We start from the raw sequence: 21273 nt of genomic DNA on the forward strand, positions 1-21273 counted from the left end.
TTCTTTTGCATGTGGATATGCAGTTTTACCGGCACCATTTATTGAAGAGACTATCCTTTCCCCATTGTGTGTTCTTGGATCTTTTTTTTTTTTTTTGCGGTACGCGGGCCTCTCACTGTTGTGGCCTCTCCCGTTGCAGAGCACAGGCTCCAGACACGCAGGCTCAGCGGCCATGGCTCAAGGGCCCAGCCGCTCCGCGGCATGTGGGATCTTCCCGGACTGGGGCATGAACCCGTGTTCCCTGCATCGGCAGGCGACTCCCAACCACTGAGCCACCAGGGAAGCCCTTGGCTCTCTTGTTACAGATTAGTTGACCATATATTCTTGGGTTTATTTCTGAGCTCTCTATTCTGTTTAATTGATGGATGTGTCTTTTTTTATGCTAGTACCACACTGTTCTGATTATTATAGCTTTGTAATATAGTTTGAAACCAGGATATGTGCTGTCTCTAGCTTTGTTCTTCTTTCTCAAGATTGCTTTGGCTTTTCGGGGGTTTTTGTGGCTCTGTACAAATTTTAGGATTGTTTTTCCTATTTCTGTGAAAAATGCCATTATAATTTTGATAGGGGTTGCATTAATCTGTAGATCATTTTGTAGCCCACTTTTCTTTGGGATTGAATAAAGCTAGTCAAGAAACAGAGGAGTGGAATTGGATAAAGCTAGTCAAGAAATGGCTAGAGAGACGTCTCCCAAAGTAGTTCCACTGCTATCCACATTTGTTCTAGGGAAGAAAATGCCAGGATCCTGAGATTATCTCATCTGCTTAAAATTCTTCCTGGGTTAGAATGTGAGAGAAGAGAAATTTGGCCAGTTGTGCCATGTCCTTCTTTGTCCACAACAACAATAACAGTAATAAACAAATGTTTTATTGAATAGATACTTTGTGATAGGGATTGTGATAACATTTATGTGAAATATCTCTTTTACTCTCCCACATGTTGTAAAGGAGTTACTATTGTTACCCCATGCAGTCAAAGAAACTGAGTCTTAAAGGGAGGTTAAGTATCTTACACATGGTAACATAGCTGCTAAATGCTGAGGCTAAGATATGAATTCATGTACTGCTGAATCCAGAGATTGCATGCTTAATCCCTGCACAGCACCACTTTTCAATAGACCCTCCTCCTCCATTTTTTAAATTCTAGGTCTCATGTGCTTTATTTGGTTCATCTGCAGAAATGGAACAGAGAGAGCTAGAATGGGCTGTTCATTTCTGAAGTTGCCTTAGCAGCCATGTGGAATCAATATGTCCTGCAGGAGGGTATCTCTCAATCTATAGATCTTAGAGGGGAGGGGCTAGTCTAGTAGCAGTCTTGGACACAACAGACTTTGAGAATGGGAGTAGAGTATAGCCCATCCCAGGTCTCATCAATGCACCTCAGTTTCTACACATGAGAGAGAAATCATTAACAGCCAGTCCATTTAACTAGATAAGGGGTAGGTAGAGATTGGAGACCGAAAAGGCATGCTTGTTATATTATCCTTCTCAGCTTTGCCTGGGTCTAGATCAGCTATCCCTGGATAGTTTTTGATTAGTCCTAGAAAACAGTCAACAACACAACATTGTAAATCAACTATATACTCCAATAAAAAAATGAATATAAAAAAATAAGGAGCACCTATAAATTGTGGGGTGTTTTTTTTTTAAGTATCTCTGAACTGTTGGCAACTTGGATGAACTTGGAAAGTTTTTTTTTGTTTGTTTTGGTTTTTTTTATTGGGGTATAGTTGTTTTTCAACGTTGTGTTACTTTCTACTGTACAGCGAAATGAAATAGAGTTCCCTGTGCTATACAGCACGTTGTTATTAGTTATCTATTTTATACATATTAGTGTATATATGTCGATCCCAATCTCCCAATTCATCCCATCCCCCAACTTTCCCCCCTTGGTGTCCATACGTTTGTTCTCCACATCTGTGTCTCTATATTTCTGCCTTGCAAACCGGTTAATATGTACCATTTTTCTAGATTCCAAATATATACATTAATATACAATATTTGTTTTTCTCTTTCTGACTTACTTCACTCTGAATAACAGACTCCAGGTCCATCCACATCTCTACAAATGACCCAATTTTGTTCCTTTTTATGTCTGAGTAATGTCCCATTGTATATATGTACCACATCTTCTTTATCCATTCACCTGTCGATGGACATTTAGGTTGTTTCCATGACCTGGCTATTGTAAATAGTGCTGCAGTGAATATTGGGGTGCATATGTCTTTTTGAATCATGGTTTTCTCTGGGTACATGCCCAGGAATGGGATGGCTGGGTCATATAGTAATTCTACTTTTAGTTTTTTAAGGAACCTCCATACTGTTCTTCATAGTGGTTGTATCAATTTACATTCCCACCAACAGTGCAAGAGGGTTCCCATTTCTCCACACCCTCTGCAACATTTATTATTTGTAGATTTTCGGATGATGTGCATTCAAAAAAAAAAACCCAAGTAAATGGGAGATTGAGTTATTTAATGAGATTTTAAAATTATGGGGTTTTATATTAACATTCAACCTATATGATATTGAATCCTTGCCAAAAAATAGCAGGTAATAATTTTACTTTTGTTTATGGAGTTCTTGCTCCAAGATCACTGCCCTGCATATATCACCAGAGAACCCTTTCTAAAGAATGTTAGCTCTCATTTACTTAAAAGCCTTTCATGCCTTCTGATATTTTTTATTTAAAATGAGCATTTTATTATATGTAAATTATCCTTTAAATTTATTTATTTATTCATAATTTTAATTTTTTTAACACCTTTATTGGAGTATAATTGCTTTACAATATTGTGTTAGTTTCTGCTGTATAACAAGTGAATCAGCTATACATACAGATATATCCCCATATCCCCTCCCTCTTTCATCTCCCTCCCACCCTCCCTATCCCACCCCTCTAGGTGGTCACAAAGCACCGAGCTGATCTCCCTGTGCTATGTGGCTGCTTCCCACTAGCTATCTATTTTACGTTTGGTAGTGTATATATGTTTATGCCACTCTCTCACTTTGCCCAGCTTACCCTTCCCCCTTCCCCTTGTCTTTCTGATGGGCAGGACCACATCTGGTGGTGTGTTTTGGGGTATCTGTGAACTTATGATCTTAGGCAGCCTCTCTGCCAATGGGTGGGGTTGTGTTCCTCTCTTGCTAGTTGTTTGTCAAGGGGTGTCCAGTCCTGGACCTTGCTGGTTGTTGAGTGGAGCTGGGTCTTAGCATTGAGACAGAGATCTCTGGGAGAGTTCTAGCTGATTAATATTACATGGGGCCAGGAGTTCTCTGGTGGTCCAATGTCCTGAACTCGGCTGTCCCACTTCAGAGGCTCAGGCCTGACACCTGGCCAGAGCACCAATACCTTGTCAGCCACACAGCCAGGTACGTGGGGAGTTTCTTGCCTTTTGGGAAGTCTGAGGTCTTCTGCCAGCGTTCAGTAGGTGTTCTGTAGGAATTGTTCCACATGTAGATGTATTTTTGATGTATTTGTGGGATTTGTCTTTTTCCTCCTCTTTCTTGAATCTCCTCCTCCATGCCTTCTGATTTTAGATAAAACTCTTTGCCAAAGCCTTCCTCTCACCGGTCCTGTACACAATTCCATACTGTGTATCATGTATTACTACTTGCAAATTCCAAAACATGACTTACTCTCTCAACCCTTACGGGCTGCCTTCCATACTGATCCTTCTGCCCCCAAAGTGGTCCCTCAATTGTTTACCTGGTCAGTTCCATTCAACTCAACCTAAAATGTCAATTTGCATCTCCTTTCTCTGGGTCACTTCTCCAAATCATCTTACCCAGACTGAATGAAAAATATGGGCTAGTGTTCTCACCATTGACTACAGCCCAGCAGGTGGTCAAGAGCTCAATTCTGCAGTCACACAGCAGGGTCCTTTAGCCACTTAATAGCTGAGTCCACTTAACGTATTTGTTGACCTCCCTGTACCTCAGTTTCCTCATCTATAAGATGGACATTAATAGTACCACACTCAAAAATTACTATAAAGATGAAGTGGAACAATATAAGTAAAAAACTTAGCACAGCACCCAAATCATTGTAAGTTCTCCATAGATGTTAACTAATAATCAATCACCAATTAGTAACACTCCAGTGTTTTGGCATATTTACTGTCATACCTCTCACTAAACTGTGAGCAAGTTGAGGTCAGGAGCCAATCTTTTGTTTCTATGTTCCCTTGTGCTTTGCACATAGTAGGTGCTTCATAAATGTCTGTTAAATGAGTGAAAATTAAAGATCATAGAGCTGATCGATGAATGAACAAGATGCTCATGCTTAAATATACCAATTATTTAATTATTGTGTTAAATATGTCTAGGGTTCTTTAAAATTCTCCAAAGGAGGGTTCATCTGTTTCAAGTTTGACTTGTTACACTGAGCAGAGATCATATCCATAACACGGAAGTATGAGAACGTGGCCTCTTTATTAAAACAGTATAAATTCATCTGAAGCTGAAGAGAACAGCTTCAGGATTAGAGCTTCTAGGTAAAAAGAAATCACTGTAAACCTGGTCCTCAATTCTTTTACCCTCTTTTCTGCTCCATGTGAGATTGTTTATGCTGTCACCAACCAGCATGTAAGGCCTCCAAAAAATATTCTACTGCCTCTTGTAAACCCTACCTCAGATATGGACTGAAATCTTCTTCTTGGCACACTCTCACAATAGTTGTCCAAAACTACAAAAGAAGTAAAAATAACCAAGTTTCTCAAGTACAGGTTTATGATGGCAAGACTAAGAAATGCTAATGTCCTGGTACCCTTTCACCACCCCATAGAAGCTATGGTCAATTGGTTCATTTGTTCAATATCTGCCCTAATTTCCATCTACACTGCAGAAGTTAGAAAGATACAAATGAAATTTCCCAAATGCTTTTGCAGCTGGGTTGCAAATGGGAAATAGGTTCTCCAGTCACTAGCACTGAATTTAGTGGGGAGAAGGTGGAGAGAGAGGGAATGGTTTGGGCAGTGTCTATTTTGCCAGCAAGGCTAAAGGTCTCTCAGGCACATGTGGCCCTCCTCAGCCCTAGACCACAGCTGGAGTACTGTGGTCCTAGAGCCAGCACTGGGGCCAGTGGCGATCTAGGTCCCTGGCTGTCTTATGGCAGCAAAGGCGGCTACTACTTGGGTGTGTTATTTCTACAAAATTGTGTTGAAAATCATTACTAGGAGGCCCAGTCTGGAGCCTACTTCCTCTAGCCCAACCACAATTTTGTAAAAACCTAAGTCCTGGTATTAAATTCTTTTCTGCTTAAAATAGCTAGAATAATACTGATACACAATCCCCTTGGAATCCTTTTCTTGCAGCTTTGTTGTTGCTGTGGTCATTTTATTCTCTAGCCAACATCTTCTCTTCTCCTGGCTCCCCATCCTTCTTCCTCCAACCCTACCCATCCTGTACTAGAAACTGATTTAATAATGTTGCCTTTCTCAATATGGGAGTTAGAGTCCAGGGTCATACCTCTTGCTTCTCAGTTCCCTCAAGGTTATAAACCACCCCACTCAGTTTGCTTTCCAGCCCAAAGATTCCATTTCTCATTAGGAAGGACACTGTTCTTTACAAATGATTTACAGACACTCACTGAGCCCCAGTGAATAACTTAGCCCAGTGAGGGCTTTTGCATCTACTCACTTTGGGAAAAACATCCCCCTTTTTCCCAGTGTCAAATAGTTCCACCAACTACAAATCCCTCAAAGAAGAATACCCCAAGAACACAAACCTGAAGAATTTCCCAAGAACACAAACTCAGTAACAAATAGATAATGAGAATTAGCGCACATAAAACTGCAGGATGGACATAGGAATAGAGCCTCAGCTTTCACAGTTTACAATGTGTTTACTCATAAACACTAAAAACAAGGGCCTTTTGCTTCCTCCTTATGTTCCACTCCTCTCACTCCCTTCTTAAAAGATGAGGTTCACCCTCTTATGCTGAAATCACATTTTGATCTTATTAAACAGCTACACAACCAGGTTGTGAGCACTTTGACATCAAGAACTGCCTTACCCATCTTCCCATCCTTAGCACCTAGCACTGGGCCTGGCCCAAGTTACCATGTGCATTCTAGCAACAATTCTGTGACATCAACTGGATGTCTTACAACTCAATTATATGCTTTTTTAATTGAAATATAGTGGATACAACTCAATTATATTCTGACACTAACTACTAGAGTTATTACAGACCTCACAGGTTAAGGGCTCAGTCCCATAAGACTGTCCCCACTTCAGAGGCCAGCCACAAGTCTTTGGTGTCCCCAAACTACTTGCACTTCTTCCCAGATGGCTACAAATTTGAGGGTTGTTACAATACCCTTTAAGATTCATAATTCAGTAGAATGACTTACAGAACTCATTGAAAGCACTACACTTACAACTACCATTTTATTATAAAAGTTATAACTTAAGAACAACTAAATGGAAGAGGTGAACAGGACAAGGTCTGGGGAAGAGAGATGCAGAGCTTCCATCCCTGTGGACTCAAGGGTGTGCCATCCTCCTGGTACATTGATCGATATGTTCATAAGCTTGGAAGCTCTCTGAGCCTCATTTTTCAGAGTTTTTATTGAGGTTACACTAGGTGGACATGAGTGATTAAATCACTGGTCACATATTTTAATTCAATCTTCAGTCCCCCTTCTCTCCATGGAGGTTGGCGGGGGGGCGGTGCTGAAAGTTCCAATCCTGTAATAATGAGCTTGGTCTTTCTAGCATGGTTAGCCCCTCCCTGGAAACTATGTAGGGCCCCACCATGAATCACCTTATTAGAAGAAACTCAGGTATGGTGGGAAGGGGCTTGTAAGGAATTAAAACAGACACTCCTATCAGGAAAATGCCAAGAGTTTTTGAAGCTCTGTGCCAGGAAGCAGGGACAAAGACTGGATATATGCTTTATTATATCACACCATCTGAGACACATTTGTCAAACTGAGTTCAGCTGGCTACCTCCAGCTTCCTGTTAGTCACTTTGTAAAAATTAAATGCCAGGGTCTTCAATTCTAGGATCAAAATTCTCCCACTGGAAGTAATGATCTTTAAGCTCTTCCTTGACTATTCATTTAAAACACAGCTTAAATAATCCCCAGTTAAAAGCCTGAATTTGTCTCTTTTAACTACAGATGATAGGAAATGAATTCCACCACCCCAGATGGGCATTTGGGGCTTTAGTATATTAACTATTAACATTTTTATATCACCTTTGAAGTTGCTATTGTGGGGATATCAGATACTTTTATGGCCCAGAGTCTAGGTGAATATACTTACCTGCCAGCCAGAGTAAATATCAAGCGTGTTGAGTTTTATCAAGGTGTGCACTCAGTAGAATAAGACATTGCCTTGTGCATTGAAGCAGTTTTGTTTTTAACTACAAAAATGGAATAAGAGGTTAGAGATGTATAGTTACTATGCTTCAGGGCTTATATTACTTTGATTAGAAGAAATAAAAGCTACAGGAAAGATTTACTTAGGTATGGAAGGAAAATATTAGCTACGTAGATTAGATAAGTAGGTAGATAGGTAGGTAGATAGATGATTTACATTTATATATACACATATATGGGCACATATAAATGCATGTATTTGAATATACAGGGAGTCAGTGACCTTTTTTTCTGCAAAGGGGTAAACAGCAAATATTTTAGGCTTTAAAGGCCACATGGTCTCTGTCACAATAACTCAACTCTGCCATCATAGTAGGAAAGCATCTATAGACATAACATAAAGGAATGGTTGTGGCTGTGTTCTAATAAAATTTTCTTTATGAACACTGAAATTTGAGTGTTATGTAATTTTCATGTCACAAAATTGTTTGATTTTTTTCAACTATTTAAAAATGTAAAAACATTTTTTGCTCTCAGACCATACAAAAATAAGCAGTGGCCATAGGCTGCTGGCCCTTGTTTAGACAACAAAGGTTAATCTAGTGATGATATCTCTTTTCTCAGGTTGCATGATCCGAGTGAAACTGCATCAGCCTGGGACTCTAATAGGTGAGTTATTTGAATTCCACTGGACGTTAAAAGAAATCGTCATAAATATTATTACCCCTCGATCTCTCTAGCCCACTCTCACGCTGCTCCCCTCTCTCCCTCCTCTGTCTCTATCTCATTTTTGAAAGACAACATGGGTTTAATGGCACATGTGCCCCAGATCCTTCCAACATTGATTGTTCATGCTATTACTATCAAGCTAACATAGCTGGTGACAGCTTCTTTCATTGATTCATAATTCATGTCCCTGTTAAATGGTATCTGATCCAATGAGTTATACATATTTCACTCTGAATATGCTAATGTTGTCAGTTGATATCAAAAGAAAAACCACAACTTATTTCTTTCTTTACTGAGGAATTAAGGGAGAAAATGCCTCTGTTGTGGGTATGTAGGAAATCCCAAGGCCTGGAAAATACCTCTGACTCTGAAAGATCAAATCCTGTTCAAGTTGAAATCAAACTGCCTCTTAGAGATTCTGCCCAAGTCAATGGTGGTTGTCCTATGGCAACATGGCAGTACTTCTTATGTACTAGCTTCACGGAGTTTCAAGAGATAGCTTTCCTTCACAAATATATTTCAGGAAGTGGTTGTATTTTTTAAAGCAATTTAAAAAACTCTGTTTAAGTGAATAGGTTCATCAATCAGAAAGCCCAAAGGAAGGTGGAGAACAAAAGGGCAAAGTTTTTTTTCATTGTTATTAAAGCAGAGAAATAATATCTGAGGCCTGAGGCTCAATTTGTGAAGAGCATGATCCACGGGACTCCTGTTCAAGGTAGGCAGCTGCTGAGACACTTCAAAAGATCATCTTTATTGCAGAACAATTGCCTGACCCAGTTTCCTGGTCAGCAACATGCTTTTGTAGAAACTTCAGGAACTGATGAAAAAGCTCAGCCAAGTTAGCATGTGTACTTTCATCTGGGGCTATCGGGAGGAGAAATATGGAAAGGTTTCCAGGTCCCTTGGATTTAACACTTGGAGGTGTAGTGACACAGAAGCAAAGAATAAAACAAAAGATAAGAGCATGTTTTAAAAGGCAGTATCTGACTTCTTGGCAAATGTGCTTGATATTAGGATTTGTAGAACACAGAGTTCTTTCTGTATTCATAGTCTTTTGCCTATCAAAATATTTTGATATCATAATAAAATCCTACTGTAAAGTACACTTTGACCATTGACTAAGGATTCACTGCCTTGATATAGAAAGATATTCTTCCACCCAGTCTTGTATCGCATTGCAAAGCAACAATCCTTAGTGCATAAGCATCTAAACAATATTTTATTTGGAATTCCAACATGCATCATAAAACTAACATAAAGAGAAACAATGTATGTTTTAATGATTTCGAAAGGGAAAACACATTTCCACAAATGGCTCTAAGTTAAGTTCCATTCATTGAATGCTGGAAAATATGACATCTTTTAGCAAAGAACTCTTCAGCTTTTTATTTTAAGCATCTGTATACTTATATTTATCCATAAAAAGAATCTTTCAAAAGAGCTATTCAATTTTAGAATCTCCTTATCCAGTTTTTTTCGTTCTTTAGGGTAATTTTGGAAAATTTCATCTTAATTCATTTTTAGCCTTACTTGTTGTATTAGTTTCCTAGGGCTGCTATAAAAAAGTACCAAAACCAAAGTGACTGAAAACAACAGAAATCTATAGTCTCATAGTCCTAGAGGCTAGAAATCTGAAATCAAACGGTCCACAGAGCCAAACTGTCTTTGGTGGTTGTAGGGGAGAATCCTCCCTTGTGTCCTCCAGCTTCTAGTATTTTCCAGTAATCCTTGGTGTTTCTTGATTTATAGATAGATCACTATAGTCACATGGCTGTCTTTCTCCCTGTGTTTCTTTACATGGTCTTACCTCTGTGCACATCTGTCTCTGTGTCCAAATTTCCCCTTCTTTAAGGACACTGGTCATGTCGGATTCATCTTAATGACTTCATTTTAACTTGATTACCTTGGTAAACACCCTGCTTCCAAATAAGGTCACATTGTGAGATACAGAGGCTTAGGACTTCAACACATCTTTTGGGGGGACCCAATCAACCCATGATATATTTATTGTTATGTATGTAATATAGTAATAACATTTTGTTGTTTATATAGCGAGTGTGGCTACAAAAATTCAACAGCAACAAAGAAAGTGAAACTTAGTGATCCCTAAGTCATTTCCAGTTGCCTTAGGCCTTCACAGCTTGGAATGGCTGCCCACAAATGTAGCTTGGTCCAGCCCATCCCAGGCAAACTGTAGGACAGAAGCAGGTCTGGATCTCTTTCTGGAAGGACTTTTCCTGAAGTTCCTAATAAAATATCTGGGCACTTATTCTGATCCTCCGTTAGAATTCACTTCTAGGCCTTCCAGGTCCCCACAGCCGTAGTGATTCTACAAATGAGCTAGCACCAATGGAGCAGAGAAGTCCAGATTGTAATTATTCTACACCTCCTCTGATGACGCATCACTCCTGGCTGGCACTGTGACATTGGGAGACAATACGGCTCACAGACCTATTAAGCCTTCGGCATTTGAGTGTTTGGAAAATTTTGTTTCAAACAGATAGATGTTAGAGCCTAAAGCAGTGGCTCAATTTGAATCATCTGCTAAGATCTAAGATCTAAAAAAATCCTGGTTGCTGGTCCTCACTCCTGTGGGTGTAACTGAATCAGGTTTCTGTGCAGCCAGAGCACCAGCATTTTAAAAGCTTCCCATGCATTTCTAGTGTACAGCCAAAGGTGAGAACAGATGATATAGCTCAGCGCTCCTCAGACATTAACGTATCTAGGAATCATTAAAATGCAGATTCCGATTCCACAGGTCTGGGGTGGGGCTCGAGATTCTGCTTTTCTAACAGGCTCCGAAGGGACGGTAAAGCTCTTGATCCACTGACCACACTTTAGCAGCCAGGATCTAAAGAGCTAATTCTCAAAGGGGATACACGATGGAGTAACCAGCAGAGCAATATAAAAAATACCGATGCCTGGGTTTTACCTCCACTGCTTCTGATTGAATTGGTCAGGAGTGCTGGCAGCATCAGGGCTTTTAAAAGCTTCGCATGTGATTCTGAAGTGCAGCCCAGGTTGAGAACCACTGCTGAGAAAAGTGAAAGGAACAGTCTTGAGAAAAGGCAGGAACAGTCTTGTTTCCACAAATCTAACAACGTGGGCAAGTGGGCTGCACTGGGCATCATCTTCAGTGGTGGCTACTGAGTCTGACTTCGGAGTTTGTGCAGCATCAAAACAAAGGCTGCCCAAGGAACCAGGTACATGTGCATCACAGATTTTTAAGGACAGGTGGTAGGGGATCAGCAGGCAGAAGTGAGAAGGCAGACATGGCCAGTTCTGGGGGATGGTGTTCAAAGAGGTTAATTAAATCTCTTTTCATGTCAGTCAGCCGAGGCATTTCTCAGTTCAGCCTGAGAGCAGAAACAAGCTTCTGTAACAGCCATCAGAACTGTTGGAGCAGACCCTCGTCCAGAGTGAGGAAGGCTAAATATCCCACTTCCTCACCACCAGGATGGCATGGCCATATATCCAGTATTAGTTTCTGCAGGTTGTCCCAGAATCTGATGTGGGTTGGCATTTTAGCACTCTCAGTGTGTCTGGGTTTGAACAAGAAATGGCCACTCTAATCAAGTGGTAACCTGTGTGTTATAGGTTAAATCATGTCCCCAAAGTTCATGTGTTGAAGCCTTTACCCCCAGTACCCCCCAAATGTGACTGTATTGGAGAGAGGGCCCTTAAAGAAGTTAAAATGAGGCTGTTAGGGTGGCCCTAATCCAGTCTGACTGGTATCTATATGAGGGGACATTTGGACACACTAAGAAATACAAGAAATGTACAGGCACAGAAGAAAGACATGAAAACACATTTTAAACCTCTGCTTGAGTCACATCCACTAACATCCCATCAGTCAAAGCAGTCCACAAGGTCAAGCTTAAAGGCACAGGTGGGTATATATACTCTACCCACCGCAAAGCCATGGTAACAGCATGAATGTAACATGCTATTTAAAGGGAAGTGAAGAATTCAATTAATTTTTTGATCTACCACACTAGGTTCCATCAGTGTATTTTTAGCATTCGAGTGGCCATGGAATTGGTCTTAATAAATGAACTTTAGACTAGGGTCTTAACCATCAATCATATCTAGAATACTTGTCTCTGACAGTTTTCTGTGAAGCAGTCACTTCTCATTGCTGAGCCTCAGTTTCTTTAAAAATTAGGTGTCCGTTAACTCGATTGGCAGTTACAACACAGCATCCACTTGTTTGTTTAATTAGCTGCACATATCTAAAAGGATTTTATGTTAAAATCCAGTTACTCCTAACAAATTGGAGAATCTGACTACAGTGAACGTCAAAGCAACAATCACCAGAAGTAGAGTTGCATCTGCCCCCTTTAGACGTCAACCCTCTCCTGATGCCACAGTCCCCACCAGGCAACTTCTCTCGTTAAGAATATGTGCTTGTCTCCTACTGGTATATGAGTTTAGACCCCTCACTCTAGAGTATCCAGCTACAACATTCTGAGATTCTAAATTTAGAAAGGATAACTCCCAATACGGACTCATTCCCAATATTGCTCTTCATATAGTCTCTGTGTTTGTCAGTGTTTGGGGACAATTTCTAACCAGAACTTTTGCCCTGCACATAAGAATCTATTCTTCACCCTCTTTATTCACAATCAGAAGGGAATGCCTTCTGGTCACAAATGCTCCAGGTTTCCATGTTCTCTTAAGGTTTGAAAGTGATGTGGTGCTTAAGCTAACTTGTTCTGGGGATGGTTAGGAGCTCACCCTGAAGAGAAACACAGGGAGAGATCTTTTCAGGGCTCTTCCCTTCCCACATGGCTTCCCCAGTCCATCAGCAGTGTTGTCAAAAGAATCATCTTCAACCAGCTTCCCTACTTTTGAAAGCAGCTTGTCTTTTGGATGAGCTGCAGCGATGAGTGGGCTTTCAGGCATACTCTGCTACCCCACGTTTCATCACAGTGTGTCTCTCACAGAGGAGACCCTCAGAGAAGAGACATCGGAACTTGGAAGTAAAATCACAGACAGGAGAGTGCACCCTGTAGCAAGAAGTGAGACTTAGAGGCAAGTGATGTTATTGCTGTGTGTTGGTTTGGGCTGGGCAGCTGACCCAGAAAAGAGAGAAGGAAGAGGGTACCAGGAGCAATACCTAAGAGGAGGCATGAGAACAGAGAAAAGTGGGAGAGACCCAGGAAAGCCAGAAGCACCATGGAAAGCAGGTTGAAGAAAGAATCCCTCTTTCTTTCTTTCTTTGACCCATTTGAACCCTGACTATGACCCATATGTGAGGGTACCCTTCCGGGAGCTAGAAATAACAGCTTCAAAATCATTTTGTGGTGAAATATATTCATAGATTTGTATCTCATTTAATCTTTTGTAATGTCTGATCTTGTTAATTTGTTACTGTTAGGAAATCATGTTTTTACTGGACTCAGACTTAGAGGTAGAAGCTCGCAGCAGGTACAGCCTCTGTCTCTTGGCAGTCTGTTCCTGGCATTTTCCTTTGGCCTCTTTCATTCCCTTGGCCAAAAGTGTATCATATTCTGCTGGCTCGTCCTTAGTTTGCTTAGTATGCGGTTTCTTCAGAGCAATACACTGATGTTTGTGTCACAGGAAACGTGGAGTAACAGGACACTGAATCATGAGCACTTTGGTCCTGGGTTTCTTACCTTCTTTGTTCAGCGGCTTCCTTACAATACACTAGTAGGCATCATCTTCAGAGAGATTGAAAATTTGCAATTCTGCTAGTTCTTTTGGGCCCCAGGTGACAAGCTGCAGTAGTATTAGTCCAGGAATATCCTGCTCCCTTTTTAAAAAAAATAATAACCAAGTTGAGAACACTCAGGCTGGCGTCTATAATGCAACCTTGAACAGATTTGTGCTCCTTTCTCCAGTCCTCCTTGGTCTGTAACAGGAATGCCCCTTACTCAATGGCAGACAAGCACAATTGTTTACTGGGCATCATTATCCCATTTTATGTATGAAAAACAGAAGCAGAAAGAGAGATTCATTCCATAAATATTAGGTGCAAGATTTGAAACTATGTCTCTGCTGCCCCAGACCATGCTTCTTCCCCTACATGAAACAGCTGTCTTTAGATAAATACGTAGGACTGGAACTAAGGCCTAAAACTCTGTTAAAAAAACTTCTCCAAATTCACACAGCTACTAAATAGCAAAGCTAGGATTTGAAACCAGTCTTTCTGACCCTAGGTCCTAAATTCTTAAGCACTTGGATGACTAGGATTTCTAAATCTTCTCATGTAGTTCGGTATCAATCTGGAGCTTAAATATATCCTGGGAAAGGGATTACATAAATTTATAACTATTGAGGAAAGTAAAGGAAGAATTATTGATCTTCCCAATTAAAATGAATCCTGTTGGCATACATGGCTCCCAGTATGCAGGTATAGATTAGGGAAAGAACCAGGAGTCTCTGTGATCATTTCAGCCTGTGTGTGGGCACGGAGGACCTGGTACTCTGATAGAGACAGGGATACTGAGGTTAGGAGAAACATCTGGGTCTGATACCTGGTGAATGGACACAGGCAAGTCATCCCAGTGCAGTGGAGTAGAGGGTTCAGGGTCCAGTAAGATCAGAAACCAAGACTTAGAGTGAAAATAAAGCAAAAGCGATGACAGTAACCAAAGTTGGAGAGAATTGTCTCTGTACTGTTTTGTAAACATTGTGTCTCCTACTTTGTGGGTGAAGAAATTGGGGTTGAGAAAATTTAGATACCTCGTCCAGTGCCAGAGTCAGAATGTGGCTGAACCAAGATTCAAACCCCAAAATGCCTGGCTCCTCAAGTAGCAAGATGAGGGCAAGGAGCTTTCAGGAGCAGTAGGGTTCAGGTTCATCTGGGCTATTAGGAAATTTACCAACACTCAGTGAAAGCAGAGGGCCAGTTGCCCTCAGCATGGCCTTACAGAGGAAGTGCTCAAAAGACAGCATCCCACAACAGACACATTCTGAGAGAGGAGAGAACACTTGTTTTTAAATAAAGCCATTTAAACCTCGTGATGTGAAGACAGGAGAACAAAGCAGTAGATTCTTTACTATCTTGGGGGAAATGCTCAAATAAACTATTCAGGCAAAGGGAAGAAAGAAGAAAGGAAGGGAGAGAGGGGAAAAGGGAGGAAGAGAGGAAAGAAGGAAAGGAGGGAGCGGAAGAGAAGGAAGTGAGGGGGGTGAAAGGGAGAATGAAAGGGGAGAAGTGAAGGCAGAAAGGAAGAGATGGAGGGAGAGAGAAAAGAAAGGATAGAGTAATAAAGGAATTAAAGGAAAAAAGAGACTTTTAAAAGACTTGGAATCTACCACAAATTAGAGCCCTCAGCAGTGAATCTATAGATAGCTGTCACTGAAGGTTATTTTTAGATAATGAAATTAAATACACCTTTTTATCTTCTGTGCCCCTATAGATCATGAGTTCTGGAGATCATGGTCTACAATACATATGCAATCTTGATAATGCTCCAAGGACTTAGAACAATACTGTGCATACAGTGGGTGTTGAATAAATAAAAGGTTGACATTGATTGATAGTCTCTTCCCTAAAGGAAATTGATCTCCAATTCAAATCTCCAACATAACACTGAGCAAGGTTAATCTTCATATCCCCACAGATGGAGACTAATGGGATAGGCCTAAGTAGGCAGAAGTGCATCAGGAAACCAAATTGGGAAATGATAGCTATTGTCACCCAGGGAATTGCTTAAAGCGAATGTCACTCATGGCCCCCAGCTCCAATGTCTGGACATTTTTTATTCCCCATAGATATCAACAGACTGGTGAAAGAACACTTACACAAATGAAACGCGCATATAAATAAAGTTTTAACAAATTCTTGAAAACTGACTTTAGCAAGTTGGTCACGAACAACTCTTATTTATTCGCTTTTTAAAAATGGTAGCTGCTAAAATGTTGAAGGTAGGTGAAGGACAGTTCCTCCTCTTCATTCTCAAACTGAATCTCAGACGAAAGGCTGCCATATACATAGACAAGTATTTAAAAAACATACCTCAGCAAAGTGGCCCAGGACTTTGTAAACAAACATCCATTGGCAAGCTGACACTAAGTTCATGCAAGCCGCCCAGTAAATTTAAAGAAGTCCTAACTTTTGTCCTTTCAGGTGCTCCTCAATATCTTAGCCAGTCCACATATCTTAAATACCATTCATTTCACCAATGAGAGCCCATTTCTAATATCCAGTTGCCAGTTTCTCCAGTAAGAATCTATGTCAAATATTCACTCTGCTGGTTAACAAAACTACCGGTGTGGATAAGCGATAAGGATAAAAAACATGCCTTGAATAGTTACCTCTGAAGTGTGGCCTTTGTTATTTAATGTTAGATAACCACCCAGGAAGTGTGGATTCCTATTTATAACAACTGCCCCTTGGGTAGAAGAGTCAGCACATACATTTATATTATACTAGCGTTGTGTTGAGTATTTTAAACTATATAACAAGCAACGTAACATAAATGATAAACCATATTTAAATATTTTCCTTTTCTCTTTAAAAATGATTTTAATAATTGGCAAATGAAGTACATTCCAATGTAGACCCTAAATATATTCAAGATTCTCTTCTTGAATGTGAGAGAATATAAAAGCAAAATTGCCTATTATTTATATAAAAACAAGAAAACCCAGCAACTCCCAGATAATTTCATACCCTGCAATATGACCAATATCCTATTTTGAGCAGCAACTTTTATGCTTGCCTTTTCAGCTGAGAAAGCACACATCAGCTGGAGTCACTCTGCTTCCTAGTTTCTAGGTGTTTGGCTCAAACCCTGATTCCAAAGGCAACTCTGTTGTTCCACGTAAGACTGAAGTAAATACAGGAGACGTTCAGTCTGAGGTCCCCTCAGGCTCTGGCAGGTACGAGAAGCTCCATGCCTGGACTCAGTGTAGTTCAGCTCCCAATATGTCTCAAACATTTTTCTCAGCATCTTGACCCTAATATGGAAATTAGCTCCTTTCAACTGATTTTCGGAGTATGCACACCTGCACTCTCTCCCTCCGTCCCTCATCCACTCCCTTATTCAGTCTTTACTAAAGGTTTGGCAAAGTTGAGGGCTTTATACCTCAAAATACAAAAATTTTAAATTTAACAGAAAACTACTTATTTGGGCTATTCTTCCACAGAGACTGAGGTCCCACATCTGGTTGCTTACCCGTCCCTGCCACAGTGGCGTTACTGGTTTCATGACATAGTAGTTACATTATTTGGTAGAGCAGGGTTAGTTACTTTCCTTCAATGTCTCTCTTCTCTCCCCCCAACCCTTGCTTTCAAATTTTGCACCACTGGGTGATTTAATTTTTCCAGTAACACATTTCAGAATTGGGAGGAGCAACAAACGGCATTATAGTCACCATAATGGCCATTTTAAAGCCATATTATGTGTAAGAAAGAAATATCAGGAGCACTCAGATCATAGGACAATTATCTAGAAATTTTTTTTATTACTTTTTTGGCCGCGTTGGGTCTTTGTCGCTGCACGTGGGCTTTCTCTAGTTGCGGCGAGGGGGCCACTCTTCGTTGCGGTGCGCAGGCTTCTCATTGCGGTGGCTTCTCGTTGCAGAGCACGGGCTCTAGGCAGGTGGGCTTCAGTAGCTGTGGCGCACGGGCTTAGTTGCTCTGTGGCACATGGGATCTTCCTGGACCAGGGCTCGAACCCGTGTCCCCTGCATTGGCAGGTGGATTCTTAACCACTGTGCCACCAGGGAAGACCTTCTTTTTCTTTTGGCTAGAAATTTCTAATACAACTTTCAAACTTTCATTCTGTGAATCATTAACACAAGAACTGTTAGCCAGCAAGGGTCATTTCTCCATTCTTCTCTTCTCATGGAACCATACATTATTATGTTTCCCACATCTAGTTTTATGATATATAACCTTTCTTTAGTTTTCTACAGAAGGAAATATTGTTTTATTTCCTACATGAACGAGATCTTACTCTCCCAGAGACAACTTTTCTATTTGACTCTCTGAAGATGAAACTCTCTGAAGATGAAAAACTGACCCTTTGAGATTATAAACATAATCCACGGATATGTTTATATTCCCCCTGAGGTCTGAATTGTAAGGTGATAGAGAAAGAGGCTGACGTATTTATTCCGGATAAACTTCTCGTGTTTGTTCCCTTTATTGTTATGAAAAGATAAATCTGGGCTCTATTTGCCTATTCAAATGCAAATTAGGGAATTGTGGGCCCTAGTGTCTTCTGATGCCTGAGTATGTGGAGATCAGAGAGCTTGAACTTAGGTAGAACGGGCAGGTATGTTTGCTTCCAGAGCAGTCCTGTCCAGGTGCCTTCGAGAAGTTTGGGGCTTGTGGACTGCCAAGAACTGCACTGTTGTCCATGTAGAAATATATGTTTTGTGAAGGATAAGCAGCAGTGAAATAGCAAATCCATACAAGCAGTACTTCTCAAACTTTAATGTGGAAAGAAATTACCTGAGCTCTTACTAAGATACAGTTTCTGACTCAGCATGTCTAGGGTGGGGCTGAGATTCTTTCTAACCAGCTCTCCGGCAATGTCAATGCTACTGGTTCAAGTAGAAAGATGTTAGAGGGACTTCCCTGGTGGCGCAGTGGTTAGGAATCCGCCTGCCAGTGCAGGGGACACGGGTTCAAGCCCTGGTCCGGGAAGATCCCACAGGCCGCGGAGTAGCTAAGCCCATGCACCACAACTACCGAGCCCGTGCTCTAGAGCCCGTGAGCCACAACTACTGAGACCATGTGCCACAACTACTGAAGCCCACGTGCGTAGAGCCCATGCTCTGCAGCAAGAGAAGCCCGCGTACCGAAACGAAGAGTAGCCCCAGCTCGGCACAACTAGAGAAAGCCCGTGCGCAGCAACAAAGACCCAATGCGGCCAAAATTAAAAAAAAAAAAAAGATGTTAGAGACAGTGAAGTCCTCATATGAACTCCAGAGGACATTCTAAATACAAGATTTGAATTTTATTTCAGTGGTACTAAGGACCTCATAAGTATATATTCTTTTAAATGTCTGAATAAAGTCATACTATTTTAAATTTCCTTTTTGTGGAAGTATTGGGCTGGCCAAAAAGTTCATTCAGGTTTTTCTGTACGATGTTACAGAAAAACCTGAACGAACTTTTTGGCCAATCCAATAACTAGCATACATAATAAGTGAGTAGATTATGCTTCATGGGTTTTTCACAAAGCCATTTAACCACCATCCAGACCAAGAAAGAGAATATTACCAGCATCCCAGAAGCCTCCCCACACCCGTGTCTAAATCACTATTTTCCCCGTCCTCCTTCTCAAACCAACCTTACTCTTACAAGCCGAGATAGTTTTATCTGCTTTAAACTTTACATAAACAAAATCGTGCAGTAAGTACTCTTTTGTTTCTAACTTTATTCACCATTATTTTTGTGATATTCATCTGCATTATTATATGTAGTTAGTTGTTTCTCATTCCTCTCTACCAGAGTCAACCAACTTTTTCTTTAAAGAGCCAGACAGTAAATATTTTCAGCTTTGGCTGCCATATGGGCTCTGGTAAAACTACTCAACTCTGCTGCTGTAGCATGAAAGCAGCCCCAGATGATACACAGACGAATAGACCTGGCTCTATTCCAATTAAGCTTTATTTTCAAAAGCAAGCATAGGTCAGATTTGGCCTGTGGGTCATAGTTTACTGACCCCTGCTCTATTGCAGTCCATTGTAAGTATTTATTACAATTTATCTCTCCATTTTCTTCTTAACAAGTGTACTAGTTTTCTATTGCTGCTATAATAAATTATCACAAATTTAGCAGCTTAAAACAATACAAATTTATTATCTCCCAGTTCTGTAGGCCAGAAGTCCAGGTGGGCTCAACTAGTTCCTTTCTTCCAGGTCCTATAAGGCTGAAATCAAAGTGTTGGCTGGCCTGGGATCTTATCCAGAGGCTCTGGGAAAGAACTTGCTTCCTACTCATTCTGGTGGTTGGTAGAAGATTGTCCCTTGTAATTGTAGGACTGAGGTCCCTGTTTCCTGGCTGGCTGTCAACTGGAAGCTTCCTTTAGTTCTTCCAGGTCACTCTTTAGTCCTTGCACGTGGCCCCCTCAATCTCAGAGCCAGCAACAACACATCAAATCCTTCTCACACTTGGAATATCTCTTCTGGAAGCTGCATTGTTTTACATTCCACATGTAAATGTACAGTTTTCCTCAACTGATTTAGGATATGGTGTAAGGGAGTGCTGAAGAATCATTCTTTTTTCCATGTGGCTATCCAATGACCCAGCACTATTTAGTGATAGTACTGCCCTTTCTCCACTGCTCCGTGGTGTCAAATTGTCATCAACCAGTGGCCATGTATACGTGAGTTTATGTTTGGACTACTCGTTCCATTGATCTTGGTTCTCTATCCTTACACTGCTAATGACCATAGCTTTATTACAAGTGATATGATAGTGTAAGTCTTTGCATGTTGTTCTTCAAGATCATGAGTCTGACTGAGTTTGATCTGAGACTGATTTTGATTGGCATGTGCTACCTGGTAGGAAGTTTGTAAGGGTGCCCTCCATCTGCCTCTAACCACTGAAACTACCAGTGCTTACTGTAAAGAACTAGTATTCACTGTATGAATTACTTGGCTATGGTCGGTTTGCTATGCATTGCTAGGTAATTTTGTACTTTATCCTAAAGGCAAAAGGAGGCAGTAAAACAACTTAAGCAAGCAATTAGAGTTTTTATTGCTTTTTAATAAAGAAGTTAGATGAGACCATGAGTTTCATGGTTAAATCTTGTTTCCAACAAATATAATAACAATCATAAAGAAGATGGGTGGTGAATCTGGAGTTTATTGAAGTGGTCAGAGCTAGAGAAGACAGGGCCCTGAGATAGGCCCGTGACAATGGTTGTATAGAGAAAGTGGTAGATGTGAGAAAGATTTAATGGATGCTACTTGGAGATCAATTACATCTAGGGTGTTGACTCCATTGATAAGGGACATAATACCTAGCAACGCTACTGACAAAGAATTCTGGAGAAATTATGTATAAGGATAATGGGTTGAGTATTGAGCACGTTGAGATTAAGTTGCCTGCAACCTATCTAAATGGAAACATTTATCAGAGAGAAATAGGGGCTGGTGCTTGGCAGAGAAATCAAAGCTGGAAATAGATTTGGGGGAGTTTTCTGTATTTAGATGGTAATTGGAGCCATGATTGAATCAGACCATCCAGAGAATGTGTACAAAACAAGAATAAAAGAGTATTATGG

Source organism: Mesoplodon bidens (genome assembly GCF_964165515.1).
Source record: "Mesoplodon bidens genome assembly, chromosome: 6".
Lineage (NCBI taxonomy): Eukaryota > Metazoa > Chordata > Mammalia > Artiodactyla > Ziphiidae > Mesoplodon > Mesoplodon bidens.